Here is a 22851-nt window from a genome sequence, read left to right as displayed (position 1 = left end):
AACGGTCATTCTTACACCGTTTGTTCAGAAGAGATGAGAATCTTAAAGTGTTGACAATTTATCATTAAAATATGAATTATTAAAGATATTTGACTTCTAATGCACCATAACTGAGTAGAACAAAGCAAAACTGCCTTGACTTGCCCTCAAACAACGCTTTCTAACTCTAAATCTATTTGAGTATCAATATCATTTTTTCACCGTAAGAGACAGCAGGCTTTGGTGAACAGTCATGGAAATTTTCAGGTCTCTGTGGAAATCCATCAAAAGATATGACGAGAGAAAAAGTGCATCATTTCCAGAGTTTGAAATCTGAAGAAATCTGAGCGAAGGACGAATTTCCTACCCTCAAACAAGTCTAACTCATTTCAGAACGGTAATAGGTGAGAAAGAAATTCTTGAATTGTGAGCGTCAGGAGTGTCTGAAGATATACTGGGACAAGTTTCATGTCTTAACTTTGCTTCGTTAAGGAGATATGACGATTCGAATATGCCTCTCATTACAGAAATCAAGCTGTGATTTTGAACAAGCTCTCCATTGACTTTCTATGGGGATTTTTGAGACTTTGTGTTGGTCTGAGGAGATTTGCCAAAATTCTATAAATCTCACAACAATGATGGTGACATTTTCTGAAAGCCAGCAAAAAAATACCTACGTTTTGATGTATAATTTGTGGAAGTTGAGTGAAAATTGAGCAAGTAGCAAGAAGTTGTTCGGACATGAAGAGAACACTGCAAAACCTTCAGTGGCACACTGGAAGCCAAGTGCATAGCAACCATAACAACGCATGTATTTTGTGAAAATCACAATTTTGCAACTCAAAACTTAAAGAGGGATAAAAGTAAAACGGTAAAAGATTTGAAAAAGCTGATTTATTCCTGAATAGCCCAATAATTTGAGAACATTTTAAAGTTTGAATGGTTGTTCTACGTGAAAGTAGGAAAAAGTAGTTAAGTTTCAAAACAAGCAAGTTTTAGCAGAATTGCGGAAGTTTCCCATTCATTTCAGTGGGACAAATTAAAGGAAAAAGCTTAATATTTTAAAAAGTATAACAGTATAAAATACCAAAAGATATAGCCGGAAAGGGAAAAATTAGCAGAATAGTTTAAAATTTGAACGGTGAAAATCGGCTGAAAATTGTGGAAGTAGATCCACGGCGAAAAACGACGGAAACACCCGGAATAATAATAATAAAGAAGAAAGAGAAACAGGAACTCAATAGTGTGTGGATGCCTCCAGCATCCACACAATAAAGAATAAAGAGAAACAGGAACTCAATAGTGTGGATGCCTCCAGCATCCACACAATAAAGAGAAACAGGAACTCAATAGTGTGGATGCCTCAGCATCCACACAATAAAGAGAAACAGGAACTCAATAGTGTGATGCCTCCAGCATCCACACAATAATAACTAGAAAAATTTGCATTTCCTGCGAAAAATGCAGTGTGGATGCTGTAAAGCTGAAGCTGTCAGCTGAAACTAGCTGAAAAAGCTGAAAAGTTGCAAAAATTGTAAAACCTTTGCAAAAATTGTAATAACTTTGCAGAAGCATAAGAACTTAGCAAAAAATGTAAGTACTTAGCAGAACTGCAATAACGTAAAGAAACCATAATACTTGGCAGAAATACAATAACATAGCAGAACTTAGCAGCAGAAATTAGAATAAATATTGTAACTTAGCAGAAACAAGATAACTTTTCAGAAATACAGGATTTTAGCAAACATGGTACAAGATTACATAGATACTTTATTTAAACAAAAATACCTAAACATTGCACAAATACTGTGATTTAGGACAAATACTACAACATAGCAGAAATGCTGTAATTCAGCAAATATACTATGCTATGGCACAAATAGAAAGAATATGCTCAAATACTATGATTTTGCTCAAATAATATGATTAAGCAATAATACTAAGATTTAGCAGAAATACTGTATTTAGCACAAATACCGAAAAGTAGCAGAAATACTGTAATTTAGCATAATAGTAATAACTTGCACAATTACAAATATGGACATGGTAAATGGCCTGTATTTATATAAGCGCTTTATGGTCCCTAAGGACCCCAAAGCTCTTTACATATCCAGTCATTCACCCATTCACTCCCAACTCTTGAGCCACGATCGCCTTCCATATATGGAAACACACATGCACAGAGACACACACAGGATCCAATTCAATCAACCAGTGTAAATATATTGATTTTAAATCACACAATAAGATACACCCATAAAAGGTTCTCTCTCTCTCTCTCTCTCTCTCTCTCTCTCACACACACACACACACACACACACACACACACACACACACACACACACAGCAGCAGCAGCAGCAGAAGCAAGTGAACAAACAGGGCTGTACATACAGTGTTTCCTGTATGTTTCTAGGTAGGTCAAAAAGCCTGGAGCTGCTTAATTTGAATCCACCAATCAGAAAGGCTATGTACTTTTCGCCAAAACAGGTGCACCTGTTTTTACACACGCAGCACAGAGACAGGATTTGTGCAGTCTATTTTCATAGTGAGGACTCCTCTCAAACAAATGGCTATAATTTCCTTACCAGCTGCACCACTGGGAAAGACAGTGAGCTCTTGGGAAACAGGGTGATGAGCAGTCAGAAGTAGATCGCGGTGAGAGGAAAGAGCGCCGTTTTTTGGAGTTACAAAACGTCGTGTAACTCAAAAACTAGGTGGACTAGAAGCATAATTCTTGTACTGGGTGAATCAGCGGACTTCCTGAGACAACTGGGGAAGTACAGTCTTCCACAGGAGCTGCTGATCCAGTTCTACACTGCAGTCATTGAGTCTGTCCTGTGCTCCTCCATCACAGTCTGGTATGGTGCAGCCACTAAACAGGACAGGTGCAGACTGCAGCGGACTGTACGGGCAGCAGAAAGGATCATCGGCGCCCCCCTGCCCTCCATCCAGGATCTGTACCTCTCAAGAACCAGGAAACGGGCAGGGAAAATCATCACAGACCCCTCACACCCTGGACACAGACTTTTTGATCTGCTGCCCTCTGGCAGACGGTACAGAAGCCTGCAGACCAGGACCACCCGACACAGGAACAGTTTCTTTCCCTCGCCATCTCCCTTCTAAACAGTTGAACTGTCACACTGCTCCCACTGCCAGACTGCAACTGCACCTTATGTACATTCTGTAGTATTCATTCCACCTCATGTCATTTCTGTATTTTATGTATATACGTTTAGATTAGTTATTTATAGTTGGTTTACACAGCTTTGTGTATGTATGTGTATGCATGTGTAATGTATATATAGATACGTGTGTGTGTGGTGCGTGTGTGTGTGTGTGTGTGTGTGTGAGATTTACATTGCTGTGCTTGAGAGCCACCATCTACGGAACCAAATTCCTTGTATTTGTCTGCACATATACTTGGCCAATAAACACGATTCTGATGATTTGGCACAAAACCAAGATTTGGCAAAAATACTATGATTTAGAAGAAATACTATGATTGAGCAGAAGTACTAAGATGTAGTAAAAGTACTTTGATTTAAGAGAAATCCAATTATGGAGGAGTAATACTTTAAAATGGGAGAAATATTGATACACACACACATTCACAGAGCCTAAAGGGAAGAGTATTTGTGCCATGGAGTGTTAAGAAGAATGTGAGGTCCATATTAGAAAAGCTGGTAAAAAGTTTTGAGAATTGTAATAAATGATGAATATGAATTAGTGGTCTGTGATAGTGTATTAATTTGTAGGGCAAAAAACATGTTGTCCAAGGTGGAGTTGAACCTGCAACCTTTGTGTTGCAGACCTGTGTCATTACCAGCTGCGCCACTGGGAAAGACAGTGAGCTCTTGGGAAACAGGGTGATGAGCAGTCAGAATTAGATCGCGGTGTGAGGCACAGAGCACCGTTTTTTGGAGTTATAAAACGTCATGTAACTCAAAAACTAGGTGGACTAGAAGCATAATTTTGTACTGGGTGAATCAGCGGACTTTGGTGTACTTTGACTGCGATTTTCATTGCTCTTTGTACATCCGTCGCTGAGATATGACGAGAGAAGAAACGGCTTTTAAAAGTATAACAGTATAAAATACCAAAAGATATAGCCGGAAAGGAAAAATTAGCAGAATAGTTTAAAATTTGAACGGTGAAAATCGGCTGAAAATTGTGGAAGTAGATCCACGGCGAAAAACGTACGGAAACACCCGGAATAATAATAATAAAGAATAAAGAGAAACAGGAACTCAATAGTGTGGATGCCTCCAGCATCCACACAATAATAACTAGAAAAATTTGCATTTCCTGCGAAAATGCTGTGTGGATGCCGGAACGCTGAAGCTGTCTGCTGAAAATGGCTGAAAAAGATGAAAAGCTGCAAGAATTGTATGGCAGTAAAGAAACTGAAAAATTATGCTGAAAACAAGTGAAAAAAAACCAGAAGTTTTTGCTGAAAAGAGGTGAAAAGGCAAAGGTTCTGCTTCAAAGGGGTACAGAAGTTCAAATTTGTACTGAAAAGAGGTGAAAGGGTGTCCTCTGAAATGAGCAGAAGATACTGAGATTTGTACTGATAAGAGGTGAAAGGCTGAAAATTCTGCTTAAAATAGGTGAATCAGCACAATTTCTACTGGAAAGAGATAAAGAAGTAGTTGGACTGAAAACAGGTGAATCAGCAGAATGTCTGCTAAAAAAGAGATTTCAGTTGAAAACACCTGAAAAATCTGGGATTGTGCTGAAAAGGGGTGAAAAAACTCACAATTCTGCTGAAAAGGGTTGAAGAAGAGGTGTTGGGCTGTTGAGAAGAGTTAAATAAGTTGAACTGATATGTTTGGGTACAAATACTATGATTTGGCAGAAATAGTATGATTTGGCAATAATACTGCGTTTTAGCACAACTACTGAGATTTGATTGAAATACTATGATTTAGAAAAGATATTATGACTTTGTACAAATACAATGTTTTGGCACAAATACTGTGATTTGGTTCAGATGCCATGATTTGAAACAAATACTATGATTTGGCAGAAATACTGTTATTTAGTTGAAATACTATGATTTTCCAGAAATATTATGCCTTAGTAGTAATACTATAACATGACAGATATATGATGATTTTGCAGACATTCTGGTTTTACACAAGTACTATAATGTGGCAGAAATACTATGTTTTAGCACAAATACTATGATTTGCTATAAATACTATGATTTGGCACATATATTGTATTCAGCAGATATACTATAACAAAATAGAGAGTCTACGACTTAGTAATAATACTATAACATAATAGATATACTATGATTTTGCAGACAGTCTATGTTTTTGCACAACTAGCACAATGTGGCAGAAATACTATGGTTTGGCACAAGTACCATGGTTTAGTAGAAATACTACTGAATTGGCAGAAATACTGTGACTTAGTACTAATACTTTAACATAACAGATATACTGTGATTTTGCAGAAATAGTATGTTTTGCACATATACTACGATTTCGCTCAAATACTATGAAATTGCAGTAATACTATGATTCTGAAGGAATACTATGATTTGGTAGAAATACTATGTTTTAACATAAATAATATCTTTTGACAGAAATTTCTGCTAAAGGTACTATTTCTGCTTTTAGCAGAAATACTGCAATTTTGCATAAATACTATGATTTGGGATAAATACTATGATTTGGCAGATATACTGTATTCAGCAAATATGCTATAACATAACAGACATTCCTCCACTTAGTAGTAATACTATAACATAAAATAAATATTATGGTTTTGCCCCAAAACCATGATTTGGCACAAATACCATGAATTTTCAAAATACTATGATTGAGCAGAAGTACTAAGATGTAGTAGAAGTACTTTGATGTAGCACAAATAGTATTATGGAGGAGTAATACTTTAACATGGGAGAATTATTGAGACACACACACACATACACAGAGCCTAAAGGGAACAGGGGCTGTTAAGAGTCTGGGCTTGGTATATCTAGGTCAGCTAAATTGGCTGCACCTGCTGTAATCAGCCCTTATACACACAGACACAGAGAGAGCTATGGCTTTTCTTCAGTGTATTTCTCACATTCAGGATTCCCCTCGAACAAATGGCCATAATTTCCCAACCGTAGGAGCTAGAACGGTCATTCTGACACCGTTTTGTTCAGAAGAGATGGGGGAATCTGCAGGTCTTCATAATTCAGAGATAAAATATAAATTATTGAAGATACATGACTTGTAATACACTGTAACTGAGTAGAGGCGAAGCAAAACTGCCTTGACTTGCCCTCAAACAACGTTTTGTAACTCTGAATCTTTATGGAGCATCAAAATCATTCTTTCACCGTAACAAACAGCACGCTTTGGTGAACAGTCATGGAAATTTTCAGGTCTCTGTGGAAATCCATCAAAAAGATCTGACGAGAGAAAAAAGTGCCTCATTTCCAGAGTCTGAAATCTGAAGAAATCTGAGCGAGGGACAAATTTCCTATCCTCAAACAAGTATAATTCATGGCCAAACGGTAATAGCTGAGAAAAAACTTCTTCAATTGTGAGCATCAGGAGTGTCTGAAGATATATTGGCACAAGCCTCATGTCTCAACTTTGTTTCGTTAAGGAGATATGACGATTTGAAAATGCTTCTCATTAGAAAATCCAGCGCTGATTTTGAAGAAACTCTCCATTGAGTTTCTATGGAGAGTTTTCAGACATTGTGTTACTCTGAGGAGATTTGCAAAAATCTATAAGTCCCACAACACTGATAGTGACATTTTCTGAAAGCCAGCAAAAATACCTACGTTTTGATGTATAATTTGTGGGAGTTGAGTGGAATTGAGAGCGAGTAGCAAGAAGTTGTTCAGACATGAAGAGAAAATTCAGAATGGACGAGTGTACACTCTGAGTTAATTGCATAGCAACCATAACAACGCATGTATTTTCTGAAAAATCACAATTTTGCAACTGAAAACTTAAAGAGGTATAAGATTAAAACGGTAGAAGATCTGAAAAAGCTGAATCAGACAGGAATAGCCCAATAATCTGAGAACATTTTAAAGTTTGAATGGAGTTTCTAGGTGAAAATATGACAAAGTAGTTAAGTTTCAAAAACAAGCAAGTTTTAGCAGAATTTCTGAAGATTTCCATTCATTTCAATGGGACAAATTAAAGGAAAAAAGTGTAATATTTTAAAAAGTATAATAGTAATAAACACCAAAAGATATACCGCACATTAGCAGAAAGAGCAGAACAGTTTAGAGTTTGAACGGAGAAAATCGGCTGAAAACTGAGGCAGTAGATAGATGGCAAAAAACGTACGGAAGCAACTTGAAGAATAACTAGAAAAATTTGCATTTCCTGCGAAAATGCAGTGTGGATGCTTTAAAGCTGAAGCTGTCTGCTGAAACTAGCTGAAAAAGCTGAAAAGTTGCAGAAATTGTAAAAACTTTGCAGAAGCAAAGGAACTTTGTTAAATGTAGTGACTTAGCAGAACTGCAATATCTTAGAGGAAACATAATACTTGGCAGAAATACAATAGCATAGCAGAACTTAGCAGAAATATTGTAACTTACCAGAAACACGATAACTTGTCAAAATACAAGAATTTAGGAGAAATTGTATAAGATAACAGAAAGAATATATTTAGCCAAATATTCTTAAACATTACAGAAATACTATGATTTAGAAAAACAGTACAACATAGCAGAAATGCTGTGATTTACCAGAGACACTGTAATATACTATGAATATTTTAATTTTATATGAATACTATGTTTTAACAAAAATACTCCAGTTTAGCACAAATATTATAACATAGCAGAAATACTATTCTATAGCAGAAATGCTATATTTAGAAAGAAAATATAATATAGTAGAAATACTATGATTTAGCAGAAATCCTATAATATAGCTTAATAACAATGATTTAGAAGAGATACTATGATTGAGCAGAATAGTAATAACTTAAGTGAAAATGTTGGAAAGGTAAAATGACAAGCTGAATAAAAAGGAACATGGTTAAGTTCGCTGAAAACTATTTGTTATTCAACTGTGAAAAATAAAACAAAAATACATTTAGAAGAAAAACAAATAAGAACAGTCAACAGATACATAAGAAATCAAATATAGATACACAAATGTACAGAGAGAGACACACAGGCAGGGTCTATGCCAGTCAACCAGTCTGAATATATTACATTTTTATCCAACAATGAGATGCTACCCTAAAAGGGTCTTTCTGTGTATCTCTCTCTCTCTCTCTCTCTCTCCTCTCTCTCTCACACACACACACACACACACACACACACACACACACACACACACACAACAGCAGCAGCAGCAGCAGCATCAGCAAGTGAACAGGGGCTGTTAACAGCATGTTTCTAGGTCAGTCTTGCAAGCCTGGGAGCTTCTCAATTTGAATCCACCAATCAGAGAGGCTGTGTGCTTTTTCCCGCCAAAACTGGTGCACCAAGTGCAGGCTTTTACACATGCAACACAGAGAGAGACAGGATTTTTTGCAGTCTATTTCTCATAGTGAGAATTCCCCTCAAAGAAACAGCCATAAATTTCTAACCGTGAGGGGCTAAAACAGTCATTCTTAGACCATTTTATTCAGAAGACATAGGGGAATCTTGAAAAGCTGACCATTTAAAATAAAAATATGAAATATTAGAGATATATGACATAGATGATTGGTGGGCTTAGAAGCCACGAAGGTCCCAATATGCAAATTTAAATGTGCCAGGACTCAGATATGATTGGCTGTCTGAGAAGCCATGAAGGTCCCAATATGCAAATTTGAATGTGCCAGGACTCAGATATGATTGGCTGGCTGAGAAGCCATGAAGGTCCCAATATGCAAATTTGAATGTGCCAGGACTCAGATATGATTGGCTGGCTGGGAAGCCATGAAGGTCCCAATATGCAAATTTGAATGTGCCAGGACTCAGATATGATTGGCTGGGTGGGAAGCCATGAATGCCCCAATATGCAAATTTAAATGTGCCAGGACTCAGATATGATTGGCTGGCTGAGAAGCCATGAAGGTCCCAATATGCAAATTTGAATGTGCCAGGACTCAGATATGATTGGCTGGCTGAGAAGCCATGAAGGTCCCAATATGCAAATTTGAATGTGCCAGGACTCAGATATGATTGGCTGGCTGGGAAGCCGTCCAGGTCCTGATATGTAAATTTGAATATTAGGACCGACTCCTGGGGACCTGGCAGAAATATATAGAAATACAATGATTACCCAGAAATACTGCATTTAGTAGAAATACTATGTTTTAGCACAAATACTATAAAATGGCAGAAATACTATAATTAAGCAGAAATATTATATTAAGTACAAATCCTATAAAATAGCAGAAATAGTATGATTTAGCACAAATGCTGTATTTAGCACAAATACTGAAAAGCAGCACAAATGCTATGACTTAGCACAATAGTAATAACTTAAATAGAAAAATTGGAAAAGCAAAATGGACAGCTGCAAAAAGTCCCACAAGCACAGAGAGATACACACAGGATCAAATTCAGTCAACCAGTCTAAATATATTGAATTTAAATCATACAATAAGATGCTCCCATAAAACTCTCTCTCGCCTCTCTCTCTCTCTCTCTCACACACACACACACACACACACACACACACACACACACACACACACACACACACACACACACACACAGGAGAGAAAATCAAGTTTCTAGGTCAGTCAAGCAGCCTGGGAGCTGCTAAATTTGAATCCACCAATCAGAGGGGCTGTGTACTTTTTCCCGCCAAAACTGGTGCACTAAGTGCAGGCTTTTACACACGCAGCACAGAGAGACAGGATTTTTGCAGTCTATTTCTCATAGTGAGAATTCCCCTCAAACAAACAGCCATAAATTTCTAACCGTAGGGGCTAAAACAGTCATTCTTAGACCATTTTATTCAGAAGACATAGGGGAATCTTGAAAAGCTGACCATTTAAAATAAAAATATGAAATATTAGAGATATATGACATAGATGATTGGTTGTCTTAGAAGCCACGAAGGTCCCAATATGCAAATTTAAATGTGCCAGGACTCAGATATGATTGGCTGGCTGGGAAGCCATGAAGGTCCCAATATGCAAATTTGAATGTGCCAGGACTCAGATATGATTGGCTGGCTGAGAAGCCATGAAGGTCCCAATATGCAAATTTGAATGTGCCAGGACTCAGATATGATTGGCTGGCTGAGAAGCCATGAAGGTCCCAATATGCAAATTTGAATGTGCCAGGACTCAGATATGATTGGCTGGCTGGGAAGCCGTCCAGGTCCTGATATGTAAATTTGAATATTAGGACCGACTCCTGGGGACCTGGCAGAAATATATAGAAATACAATGATTACCCAGAAATACTGCATTTAGTAGAAATACTATGTTTTAGCACAAATACTATAAAATGGCAGAAATACTATAATTAAGCAGAAATATTATATTAAGTACAAATCCTATAAAATAGCAGAAATAGTATGATTTAGCACAAATGCTGTATTTAGCACAAATCTTATAAAATAGCAGAAATAGTATGATTTAGCAGAAATGCTGTATTTAGCACAAATACTGAAAAGCAGCACAAATGCTATGACTTAGCACAATAGTAATAACTTAAATAGAAAAATTGGAAAAGCAAAATGGACAGCTGCAAAAAGTCCCACAAGCACAGAGAGACACACACAGGATCAAATTCAGTCAACCAGTCTAAATATATTGAATTTGAATCTTTCAATGAGATCATCCCATAAAAGGCTTTCTCTCTCTCTCTCTCTCTCTCTCTCTCTCTCTCTCTCACACACACACACACACACACACACACACAAGATCCAATTCAGTCAACCAGTCTAAATATATTGAATTTGAATCTTACAATGAGAATATCCCATAAAAGGCTCTCTCTCTCTCTCTCTCTCTCTCTCTCTCACACACACACACACACACACACACACACACACACACACACACACACACAGGAGAGAAGTAGTAAGTTTCTAGCTCAGTCAAGCAGCCTGGGAGCTGCTAAATTCGAATCCACCAATCAGAGAGCCTGTGCACTTTTTCCCGCCAAAACAGGTGCAGCCGTTTTACACACACAGAGCACAGAGACAGGATTTCTGCAGTGAATTTCTCATAGTGAGGATTCCTCTCAAACAAATGGCCATAATTTCCTAACCGTAGGGGCTAGAACAGTCATTCTTACACCGTTTTGTTCAGAAGACATGGGGAATCTCAAAGTGTTGACAATTTATCATTAAAATATGAATTATTAAAGATATTTGACTTGTAATGCACCATAACTGAGTAGAGACGAAGCAAAAACTGCCTTGACCTGCCCTCAAACAACGCTTTCTAACTCTAAATCTATTTGGAGTATCAATATCATTTTTTCACCGTAAGAGACAGCAGGCTTTGGTGAACAATCTTGAAATTTTCAGGTCTCTGTTCAAATCCATTAAAAGATATGACGAGAGAAAAAAGTGGTTCATTTCAGAGTTTGAAATCTGAAGAAATCTGAGCGAATCGATCAATTTCCTACCCTCAAACAAGTCTAACTCATTTCAGAACGGTAATAGGTGAGAAAGAAATTCTTGAATTGTGAGCGTCAGGAGTGTCTGAAGATATACTGGGACAAGCCTTATGTATTAACTTTGCTTCGTTAAGGAGATATGACGATTCGAATATGCCTCTCATTACAGAAATCAAGCTGTGATTTTGAACAAGCTCTCCATTGACTTTCTATGGAGAGTTTTTTAACGACTTTGTGTTGGTCTGAGGAGATTTGCCAAAATTCTATAAATCTCACAACAATGATGGTGACATTTTCGGAAAGCCAGCAAAAATACCTACGTTTTGATGTATAATTTGTGGAAGTTGAGTGAAAATTGAGCAAGTAGCAAGAAGTTGTTCGGACATGAAGAGAAGACTGCAAAACCTTCAGTGGCACACTGGAAGCCAAGTGCATAGCAACCATAACAACGCATGTATTTTGTGAAAAATCACAATTTTGCAACTCAAAACTTTAAGAGGCATAAAAGTAAAACGGTAAAAGATTTGAAAAAGCTGATTTATTCCTGAATAGCCCAATAATTTGAGAACATTTTAAAGTTTGAATGGTTGTTCTACGTGAAAGTAGGAAAAAGTAGTTAAGTTTCAAAAACAAGCAAGTTTTAGCAGAATTATGGAAGTTTCCCATTCATTTCAATGGGACAAATTAAAGGAAAAAAGCTTAATATTTTAAAAGTATAATAGTATAAAATACCAAAAGATACAGCCATCATTAGCAGAAATAGCAGAATAGTTTAAAATTTGAACGGTGAAAATCGGCTGAAAATTGTGGAAGTAGATCCACGGCGAAAAGTGTACGGAAGTCCTAAGAATAATAATAACTAGAAAAATTTGCATTTCCTGCGAAAATGCAGTGTGGATGCTTTAAAGCTGAAGCTTTCTGCTGAAACTAGCTGAAAAAGCTGAAAAGTTGCAGAAATTGTAAAAACTTGGCAGAAGCAAAGGAACTTTGCTAAAATGTAGTGACTTAGCAGAACTGCAATATCTTAGAGGAAACATAATACTTGGCAGAAATACAATAGCATAGCAGAACTTAGCAGAAATATTGTAACTTACCAGAAACACGATAACTTCTCAAAAATACAAGAATTTAGGACAAATAGTATAAGATAACAGAAAGAATATATTTAGCCAAATATTCTTAAACATTACAGAAATAATATGATTTAGAGAAACAGTACAACATAGCAAAAATGCTGTAATTTGACAGAAATACTACATTTGGCAGAAATACTATGTTTCAGCACAAATACACTGGTTTAGCACAAATATTTTAACATAGCAGAATACACTTATGTAGCAGAAATGCTATACTTGGAAAGAAAAATATAATATAGTAGAAATACTATGATTTAGCACAAATACTGTAATCAGCACATATACTGTAACAAGACAAAAATTCCTCCACTTAGTAGTAATACTATAACATAACACAAATGTTATGATTTGGCACAAAACCATAATTTGGCAAAATACTATGATTTAGCAGAAATACTATGATTGAGCAGAAGTACTAAGATGTAGTAAAAGTACTTTGATTCAACAGAAATACAATTATGGAGGAGTAATACTTTAAAATGGGAGAAATATTGATACACACACACACACAGAGCCTAAAGGGAAGAGTATTTGTGCCATGGAGTGTTAACAAGAATCTGAGGTCCATATTAGAAAAGCTGGTAAAATCATAAAAGTTTACAGAATACTGTAAAAGGCTTTCTCTCTCTCTGTGTGTGTCTCACACACACACACACACACACACACACACACACACACACACACACACACGGAGAGAGAAGCAAGTTTCTAGGTCAGTCAAGCAGCCTGGGAGCTGCTAAATTTGAATCCACCAATCAGAGAGGCTGTGTACTTTTTCCCGCCAAAACAGGTGCACACACGCAGCACAGAGACAGGATTTTTGTAGTCTATTTCTCATAGTGAGGACTCCCCTGAAACAAATGACCATAATTTCCTAACCGTAGGGGCTAGAATGGTCATTCTTACACCGTTTTGTTCAGAAGAGATGGAGGAATCTTCAACTGTTGACAATTTATCATTAAAATATGGATTTTTAGAGATATATGACATGGATGACTTGTTGGATTAGAAGCCACGAAGGCCCCAATATGCAAATTTGATTGCCTCAACCCACATATATGATTGGCTGGCTGGGAAGCAGTCCAGGCCCTGATTTGTAAATTTGAATGTCTCATCCCTAAGATATGATTGGCTGGCTGGGAAGCCGTGCAGGCCCTGATATGTAAATTTGAATGTCTCAGGCCTCACAGAGGATTGGCTGCCTGGGGACCTGGCAGTAATATATAGAAATAGTATGATTAAGCATAAATACTACATTTAGTAGAAATACTATGTTTTAGCACAAATCCTATAAAGAGCAGAAATACTGTACTATGATTTGGTAGAAAAACTATAATTAATCAGAAATACTATATTTGGCAGAAATACTATATTTTGCACAAATCTTATAAAATAGCAGAAATAGTATGATTTAGCACAACAGTAATAACTTAAACAGAAAAATTGGAAAAGCAAAATGGACAGCTGAAAAAATGCTGAAAATGCTGAGGGTCCCTCAAATATACTTGTTAAATGAAAAAAATCAGCAAAAAAAATATATAACAGCCACACAATCACAAATATGTACACATAAGGAAACACACATGCACAGAGAGACACACACACAAGATCCAATTCAGTCAACCAGTCTAAATATATTGAATTTAAATCTTACGGTGTGTTCACACACGAACGCGATAGGCGCGAGCGCGAAACGCCCCAAACGCCCCTAATTTGACGCGTGCACATTCGCACCTCGAACGCGTGTCCAAGAAAAATCCATCGCGCGTCAAAATTGCATATTTTGACGCGCGTGAACCGAAATGTGGGAGGGATGTGGGAGGAAGTTGTGCCAGACAGTATCTTTGCTAGACGGCAGCTGTCGAGCTAGCGTTTCTATTTACTGTGGAGAGCAGAGCAGCAGCGTTAAGGACGTCCTCGCCGTACCTGGGTCCATCAAGTCCTCCAGACGGGTGAGCAGTTTGGTGAGTTTCACCACTTGCTCCAGGAGCTGCGCCTGGATGACAGCCGATTTCAGCGATATCGCCGTCTTTCCCTCGCCCAGTTTGAGGACCTGCTGTCCCGCGTTGGTCCAAGCATCGCCCGCCTGAGACACCAACTACAGGCGCTCAATCCCACCTGCAGAGCGCCTGTCCATCTGCCTGCGGTTAGTAAAAGTGTTTAATACGGTAGTCCTTTATTGATACCTGTGCTAATATGCTAAACTATCGTTTATACACTGCTAACATGGATGTGCTATGCTATCAATGAATGCCGTCGGTGTTTACTGATAGCAAACTGTGGTATGGAGACGACTGTTTATAATATTTCTAGTGATGCTTGAAAGGTCTCATCAAGTCCCGATTTAATTCAATTTATGCTGTTATCAGTGTTTGCATTGATAGCATGGCTGTGGTGTCTATCAGTGTATGCTCTCTGTGTTTGCTGATATCAAACTGGTACAAGGGCCACTGTGGGTTAATCTTTGTAGTGATACTCACTCCTTATTTACACCTGGTTTAATTCTGGTATAGATGAATATTTGTATGTAATCCTCGCAGCTGTCAGACTCTATAACAGGGGTCACCAGCCTTTCTTTAAACTGAGAGGTAGATAAAATTGTGAACAGTTTGGTTCATCTTTAGTTATATGGTTCTATCTTGATAAGCTATGTCTTATCACAGATTAATTTTTCAAAAATATTAATGATTTAAGCAAGGAAAGGGCTACATGTCAACATACAACTCTTTATTTCTATTAATGTCTTACTTCATTCCTGCCTGATTTACATGTTTAGGAATTATGAGTGATTGGCTCACTGTAGGGTAAAAGTTGCTACCAATCAAATTATGATATGGTAAAGTTAAAACAAAACACAACTGACTGTTTTATATTATATCTAATATATATTATGTAATTATCCTTATAATTAGAAAATGTTTTATGTAAGATTTATGTTTTGTAATTTAAATCTGACATCACAAAAGTATTTTGGAATTTGAATAATGTATTTTGTAACTGCAGTACACATAATACTAATTTTGAACACTTTTGTCCAGGTTCCTTGCCACCGGGACTCCTTCAGGACCATCGCGTTCAGTTTCAGAGTCGGTGTGTCCACGGTGTGCCAGATCACCCCCAGGTAGCGACGGCCATCTGGGACTGTCTAGTGGGCGACTTCATGGCTGTGCCTTCACCTGGAGACTGGCGGTCCATCACAGAGGGATTCCAGGAGCGCTGGAACTTCCTCTCTGCTGTGGAGCTCTGGATGGGAAGCACGTCCAGACAAAGGCCCCCATATATCACATAGGAGACACACACATTGATATACACTAAATATTTATTTCATTTCTTTTTTTGTGGTGCCCAAATTTATGCACCTGCTTGATTTTGTTTAAACAATTATTGCACACTTTTTGTAAATCCAGTAAACTTCTTTTCACTTCTCAAATATCACTGTGTGTGTCTCCTGTATGATATATTTAACTGACATTTTTATTGTAACAACTAACGATTTATACAGGAAAATAATGGCTATTAACAAGGTTGCCCAAACCTTTGCATCCCACTGTATTAGTATATTCTGTCATTAGTGTAATATGAAATAAATTCTACATGTGTCAAGTCGTGTGCCAACATTTGCTGTGTAGTAGAACTGAGACATTAGTCATTATAAAAATTTATTTGAAATAATATTAAAATTCTCAAACAGAAAACATTAAACATAAATATATAAGTATTTACAGAGAGACAGGAATAAAAAGGACCCAGCTGCTCTCCAGAGCAGGAACAAGGCTGAGGAGGAAATGCTCCATTGCAGACTGGCGTGGCCTCTTCAGGGACACCAGGATGGCCAGCTCCACTGCCGATGGACCGTCCTGGGACCCGTCCCTCATCTGCCTCGGAGCTGTCCTCCTCTCTGGGCGTGTAAAACACAGCACAAAACACAAAGAAATGAGAAGGCTGCTACTAGATTTTAATTTCAACATTGAAAAAACAAAACAGGATATAATCAGATTAGTTGTAGATATTTAGTAAAGGTGATCACAAGGCAATCCCACACCGAGTAAAGAGCTATCAGTGCTTGCTGTACATACCTGTGGGTGCAGCAGCAGGAGCTCAGGGACTGGGGAGCCAGGAGAAGCAACGGGATGCTCTGCAGCAGAATCAGTTGGTTCTATCAAGACAATATTAACTGTTAACAGGTTGAATACAATAATCATAGAGAAAGTATATACAGTGGTCCCTGTTTTATTGCAGCAGGGGTTCTCAGAATAACTAGCCCCTCGCCACGCACTTTCTACACTTTTTTCCCCACACACATGAACATTAGTCACAGTTCTCACAAGTTGATTCTCAAAGTGCAAACCTTTGTAGACTGCAAAACGTAAAAGTATTTTTATGCCGCGTTTTGTCTTCATCTGCCTGCCACTTTCGTGCGCCTTTTCCTTTTCCTCCCGGTGCAGGTGTCTATTTCGAATGAGGGTCATAGTTATGAGTGTTTTTGTGCTGTTTTTCTATTGGACGTGATGGTTATCAAAACCAAACATGATCAATTTGGCAAGCGCAGGAGACACGACACGGAGGAGATTTGTCAATCAGGCTGCAGAATGCAATGCTGTACGGTGCAATGAAAAATCAGCGAAAAAGCGAGGCAGTGACGGATGAGCGGGACCACTGTGTGCTGTTTATTAATAAACAATATATTCCTATATGACAACATGCATAAAACCAGAACGGTATTTGTACATCAGTGGGAAAATAGCGGGACAGTAGGCGGGCTTGCTAGCTTTAGCGCGGCTTCATCGGGTCAGTCTGAAAATTAAAAAGAAGAACAAATGAACTTACCAGGTTGCCCGATCTCCTCACTTCTGTGCCTCAAGCTCGGTCCTTTTATTCCTGTCCCGGTAGAAGTAGCAGCTAGCATCGTATAGTTCTGGACGATTAGCCACTGCGTTGATGAGTTTTTCCTCCATACTGACTGAAGAATGAAGGGCTTTGGTTTGATCTGCCCTTTGACCTGGTTACAGCCACGTCACCAGGCTCCTGATTGGTTGACGCGGCGCGACTTGGACGCTGGAGTTCAAATTTTTCCAACTCGGCGGTAGAGGCGAAAAGACGCGTATGCACAAAATGCAACACAAAACTCACGCGTGGTTTTTTTCCGCGAGTCAAACGCGCCAGACGCGCTACACTGACGCCGCGTTTCAGGCGTTTTGGCGTTTCGCGACGCAAATCTGCTTCAGAATTTTCGCCGGACGCGCAATCGCGTGTCATCAGCCTCTTTCCATTGACTTTACATGTAAACCTGACGCTCTGGCCGCCTCTGTCGCGTTCGGTGTGAACGCACCGTTACAATGAGATCATCCCATTAAAAGGCTTTCTCTCTCTCTCTCTCTCTCTCTCTCTCTCTCTCTCTCTCTCTCTCTCACACACACACACAGGGAGAGAGAAGTAAGTTTCTAGCTCAGTCAAGCAGCCTGGGAGCTGCTGAATTTGAATCCACCAATCAGAGAGGCTGTGTACTTTTTCCCGCCAAAACAGGTGCACGCAGCACAGAGAGACACAGGATTTTTGCAGTCTATTTCTCATAGTGACAACTCCCTCAAACAAATGACCCTAATTTCCTAACCGTAGGGGCTAGAACGGTCATTCTTACACCGCTTTTGTTCAGAAGAGATGGGGAATATTCAAGTGTTGACAACCTATCATTAAAATATGAATTATTAAAGATATTTGACTTCTAATGCACCATAACTGAGTAGAGGCAAAGCGAAAACTGCCTTGACTTGCCCTCAAACAACGCTTTCTAACTCAAAATCTATTTGAGTATTGATATCATTCTTTCACCGTAAGAGACAGCAGGCTTTGGTGAACAGTCATGGAAATTTTCAGGTCTCTGTGGAAATCCATAAAAAGATATGACGAGAGAAAAAAAGTGCCTCATTTCCAGAGTTTGAAATCTGAGCGAGGGACGAATTTCCTACCCTGAAACAAACCCAATTCATGGCCAAATGGTAATAGGTGAGAAAGAATTTCTTGAATTGTGAGCGTCAGGAGTGTCTGAAGATATATTGGCACAAGCCTCATGTCTTAACTTCGCTGCGTTCCGGAGATATGAAGATTTGAAAATGCCTCTCATTAGAGAAATCCAGCGGTGATTTTGAACAAGCTCTCCATTGACTTTCTATGCAGAGTTTCCAGACTTTGTGTTGGTCTGAGGAGATTTGCCAAAATTCTATTATACAGAAATACTGTAATCAGCACATATACTGTAACATGACAGAAATTCCTCCACTTAGTAGTAATACTATAACATAACACAAATATTATGATTTGGCACAAAAAACCATGATTTGGCAAAATACTATGATTGAGCAGAAGTACTAAGATGTAGTAAAAGTACTTTGATTTAACAGAAATACAATTATAGAGGAGTAATACTTTAAAATGGGAGAAATATTGATACACACACACATACACAGAGCCTAAAGGGAAGAGTATTTGTGCCATGGAGTGTTAACAAGAATCTGAGGTCAATATTAGAAAAGCTGCTAAAATCATAAAAGTTTGCAGAATTGTAGTAAATGATCAATATGAATTAGTGGTCTGTGACAGTGTAGTAAATTATAGGTAAAAAAAACCATGTTGACCAAAGTGGAATTGAACCCACGACCTTTGGGTTGCAGACCTGTGTCATTACAAACTGTGCCACTGGGAAAGAGAGCGAGCACCTGGAAAACAGGGTGATGAGCAGTCAGAATTAGATCGCGGTGAGAGGCAAAGAGCGCCGTTTTTTGGAGTTACAAAACGTCATGTAACTCAAAAACTAGGTGGACTAGAAGCATAATTCTTATACTGGGTGAATCAGCGGACTTTGGTGTGCTTTGACTGTGATTTGCATTGCTCTTTGTACATCTGTCGCTGAGATATGACGAGAGAAGAAAGGGCAGACCTCAGATATGATTGGCTGGCTGGGAAGCCGTGCAGGCCCTGATACGAAAAATTTGAATGTCTCAGTCCTCACAGAGGACCTGGCAAAAATATATAGAAATAGTATGATTAAGCATAAATACTACATTTAGCAGAAATACTGTATTAAGCACAAATCCTATAAAAAGCAAAAATACTATATTAAGCAATATAAATATCCTATAAAAATCCTATAAAACGCAAAAATACTGTACTATGATTTGGTAGAAAAACTATAATTAATCAGAAATACTATATTTGGCAGAAATACTATATTTAGCACAAATCTTATAAAATAACAGAAATAGTATGATTCAGCACAATAGTAATAACTTAAACCGAAACATTGGAAAAGCAAAATGAACAGCTGAAAAAATGCTGAACATGCTAAGGGTCCCTCAAATGTAATTGTGAAATGAAAAAGAAATCAGCAAAAAAAAGTATAACAGTCACACAATCACAAATATGGACACATATGGAAACACACATGCACAGAGAGACACACAGGATCAAATTCAGTCAACCAGTCTAAATATATTGAATTTAAATCATACAATAAGATGCTCCCATAAAAACTCTCTCTCGCCTCCCTTTCTCTCTCTCTCACACACACACACACACACACACACACACACACACACACACACACACACACACACACACAGAGACAAGCAGCAGTTTCTAGGTCAGTCAAGCAGCCTGGGAGCTGCTAAATTTGAATCCACCAATCAGAGAGCCTGTGTACTTTTTCCCGCCAAAACAGGTGCAGCCGTTTTACACACTCAGCACAGAGAGAGACAGGATTTTTGCAGTCTATTTCTCATAGTGAGAATTCCCCTCAAACAAACAGCCATAAATTTCTAACCGTGAGGGCTAAAACAGTCATTCTTAGACCATTTTATTCAGAAGACATAGGGGAATCTTGAAAAGCTGACCATTTAAAATAAAAATATGAAATATTAGAGATATATGACAGATGATTGGTGGGCTTAGAAGCCACGAAGGTCCCAATATGCAAATTTAAATGTGCCAGGACTCAGATATGATTGGCTGGCTGGGAAGCCATGAAGGTCCCAATATGCAAATTTGAATGTGCCAGGACTCAGATATGATTGGCTGGCTGAGAAGCCATGAAGGTCCCAATATGCAAATTTGAATGTGCCAGGACTCAGATATGATTGGCTGGCTGAGAAGCCATGAAGGTCCCAATATGCAAATTTGAATGTGCCAGGACTCAGATATGATTGGCTGGCTGAGAAGCCATGAAGGTCCCAATATGCAAATTTGAATGTGCCAGGACTCAGATATGATTGGCTGGGTGGGAAGCCATGAAGGCAACAATATGCAAATTTGAATGTGCCAGGACTCAGATATGATTGGCTGGGTGGGAAGCCATGAATGCCCCAATATGCAAATTTAAATGTGCCAGGACTCAGATATGATTGGCTGGCTGAGAAGCCATGAAGGTCCCAATATGCAAATTTGAATGTGCCAGGACTCAGATATGATTGGCTGGCTGAGAAGCCATGAAGGTCCCAATATGCAAATTTGAATATTAGGACTGACTCCCTGGGGACCTGGCAGAAATATATAGAAATACAATGATTACCCAGAAATACTGCATTTAGTAGAAATACTATGTTTTAGCACAAATACTATAAAATGGCAGAAATACTATAATTAAGCAGAAATATTATATTAAGTACAAATCCTATAAAATAGCAGAAATAGTATGATTTAGCACAAATGCTGTATTTAGCACAAATACTGAAAAGCAGCACAAATGCTATGACTTAGCACAATAGTAATAACTTAAATAGAAAAATTGGAAAAGCAAAATGGACAGCTGCAAAAGTCCCACAAGCACAGAGAGATACACACAGGATCAAATTCAGTCAACCAGTCTAAATATATTGAATTTAAATCATACAATAAGATGCTCCCATAAAACTCTCTCTCTCCCTCTCTTTCTCTCTCTCTCTCTCACACACACACACACACACACACACACACACACACACACACACACACACACACACAGGAGAGAAAAATCAAGTTTCTAGGTCAGTCAAGCAGCCTGGGAGCTGCTAAATTTGAATCCACCAATCAGAGGGGCTGTGTACTTTTTCCCGCCAAAACTGGTGCACTAAGTGCAGGCTTTTACACACGCAGCACAGAGAGAGACAGGATTTTTGCAGTCTATTTCTCATAGTGAGAATTCCCCTCAAACAAACAGCCATAAATTTCTAACCGTAGGGGCTAAAACAGTCATTCTTAGACCATTTTATTCAGAAGACATAGGGGAATCTTGAAAAGCTGACCATTTAAAATAAAAATATGAAATATTAGAGATATATGACAGATGATTGGTGGGCTTAGAAGCCACGAAGGTCCCAATATGCAAATTTAAATGTGCCAGGACTCAGATATGATTGGCTGGCTGAGAAGCCATGAAGGTCCCAATATGCAAATTTGAATGTGCCAGGACTCAGATATGATTGGCTGGCTGGGAAGCCATGAAGGCAACAATATGCAAATTTGAATGTGCCAGGACTCAGATATGATTGGCTGGGTGGGAAGCCATGAATGCCCCAATATGCAAATTTGAATGTGCCAGGACTCAGATATGATTGGCTGGCTGAGAAGCCATGAAGGTCCCAATATGCAAATTTGAATGTGCCAGGACTCAGATATGATTGGCTGGCTGAGAAGCCATGAAGGTCCCAATATGCAAATTTGAATGTGCCAGGACTCAGATATGATTGGCTGGCTGGGAAGCCGTCCAGGTCCTGATATGTAAATTTGAATATTAGGACCGACTCCCTGGGGACCTGGCAGAAATATATAGAAATACAATGATTACCCAGAAATACTGCATTTAGTAGAAATACTATGTTTTAGCACAAATACTATAAAATGGCAGAAATACTATAATTAAGCAGAAATATTATATTAAGTACAAATCCTATAAAATAGCAGAAATAGTATGATTTAGCACAAATGCTGTATTTAGCACAAATCTTATAAAATAGCAGAAATAGTATGATTTAGCAGAAATGCTGTATTTAGCACAAATACTGAAAAGCAGCACAAATGCTATGACTTAGCACAATACTAATAACTTAAATAGAAAAATTGGAAAAGCAAAATGGACAGCTGCAAAAGTCCCACAAGCACAGAGAGATGCACACAGGATCAAATTCAGTCAACCAGTCTAAATATATTGAATTTGA

General features: G+C 38.3%; 1 long non-coding RNA gene across 1 annotated transcript; it reads right to left on the bottom strand.

Annotated features, from left to right (window-relative positions):
• Positions 1-16544: 16544 nt before the first annotated feature.
• On the bottom strand, positions 16545-17654 carry LOC120436899. The gene is made up of 3 exons (XR_005610647.1): positions 17495-17654; positions 16744-16823; positions 16545-16565 (listed from the first exon to the last, which is right to left on the bottom strand). It is a non-coding gene; the product is annotated as an uncharacterized LOC120436899 (long non-coding RNA).
• Between the last annotated feature and the right edge of the window lie 5197 nt (positions 17655-22851).

The sequence above is a fragment of the Oreochromis aureus genome, unplaced genomic scaffold, assembly GCF_013358895.1.
Source record: "Oreochromis aureus strain Israel breed Guangdong unplaced genomic scaffold, ZZ_aureus HiC_scaffold_322, whole genome shotgun sequence".
NCBI lineage: Eukaryota > Metazoa > Chordata > Actinopteri > Cichliformes > Cichlidae > Oreochromis > Oreochromis aureus.
This window is presented reverse-complemented; position numbering and strand designations above follow the sequence as displayed.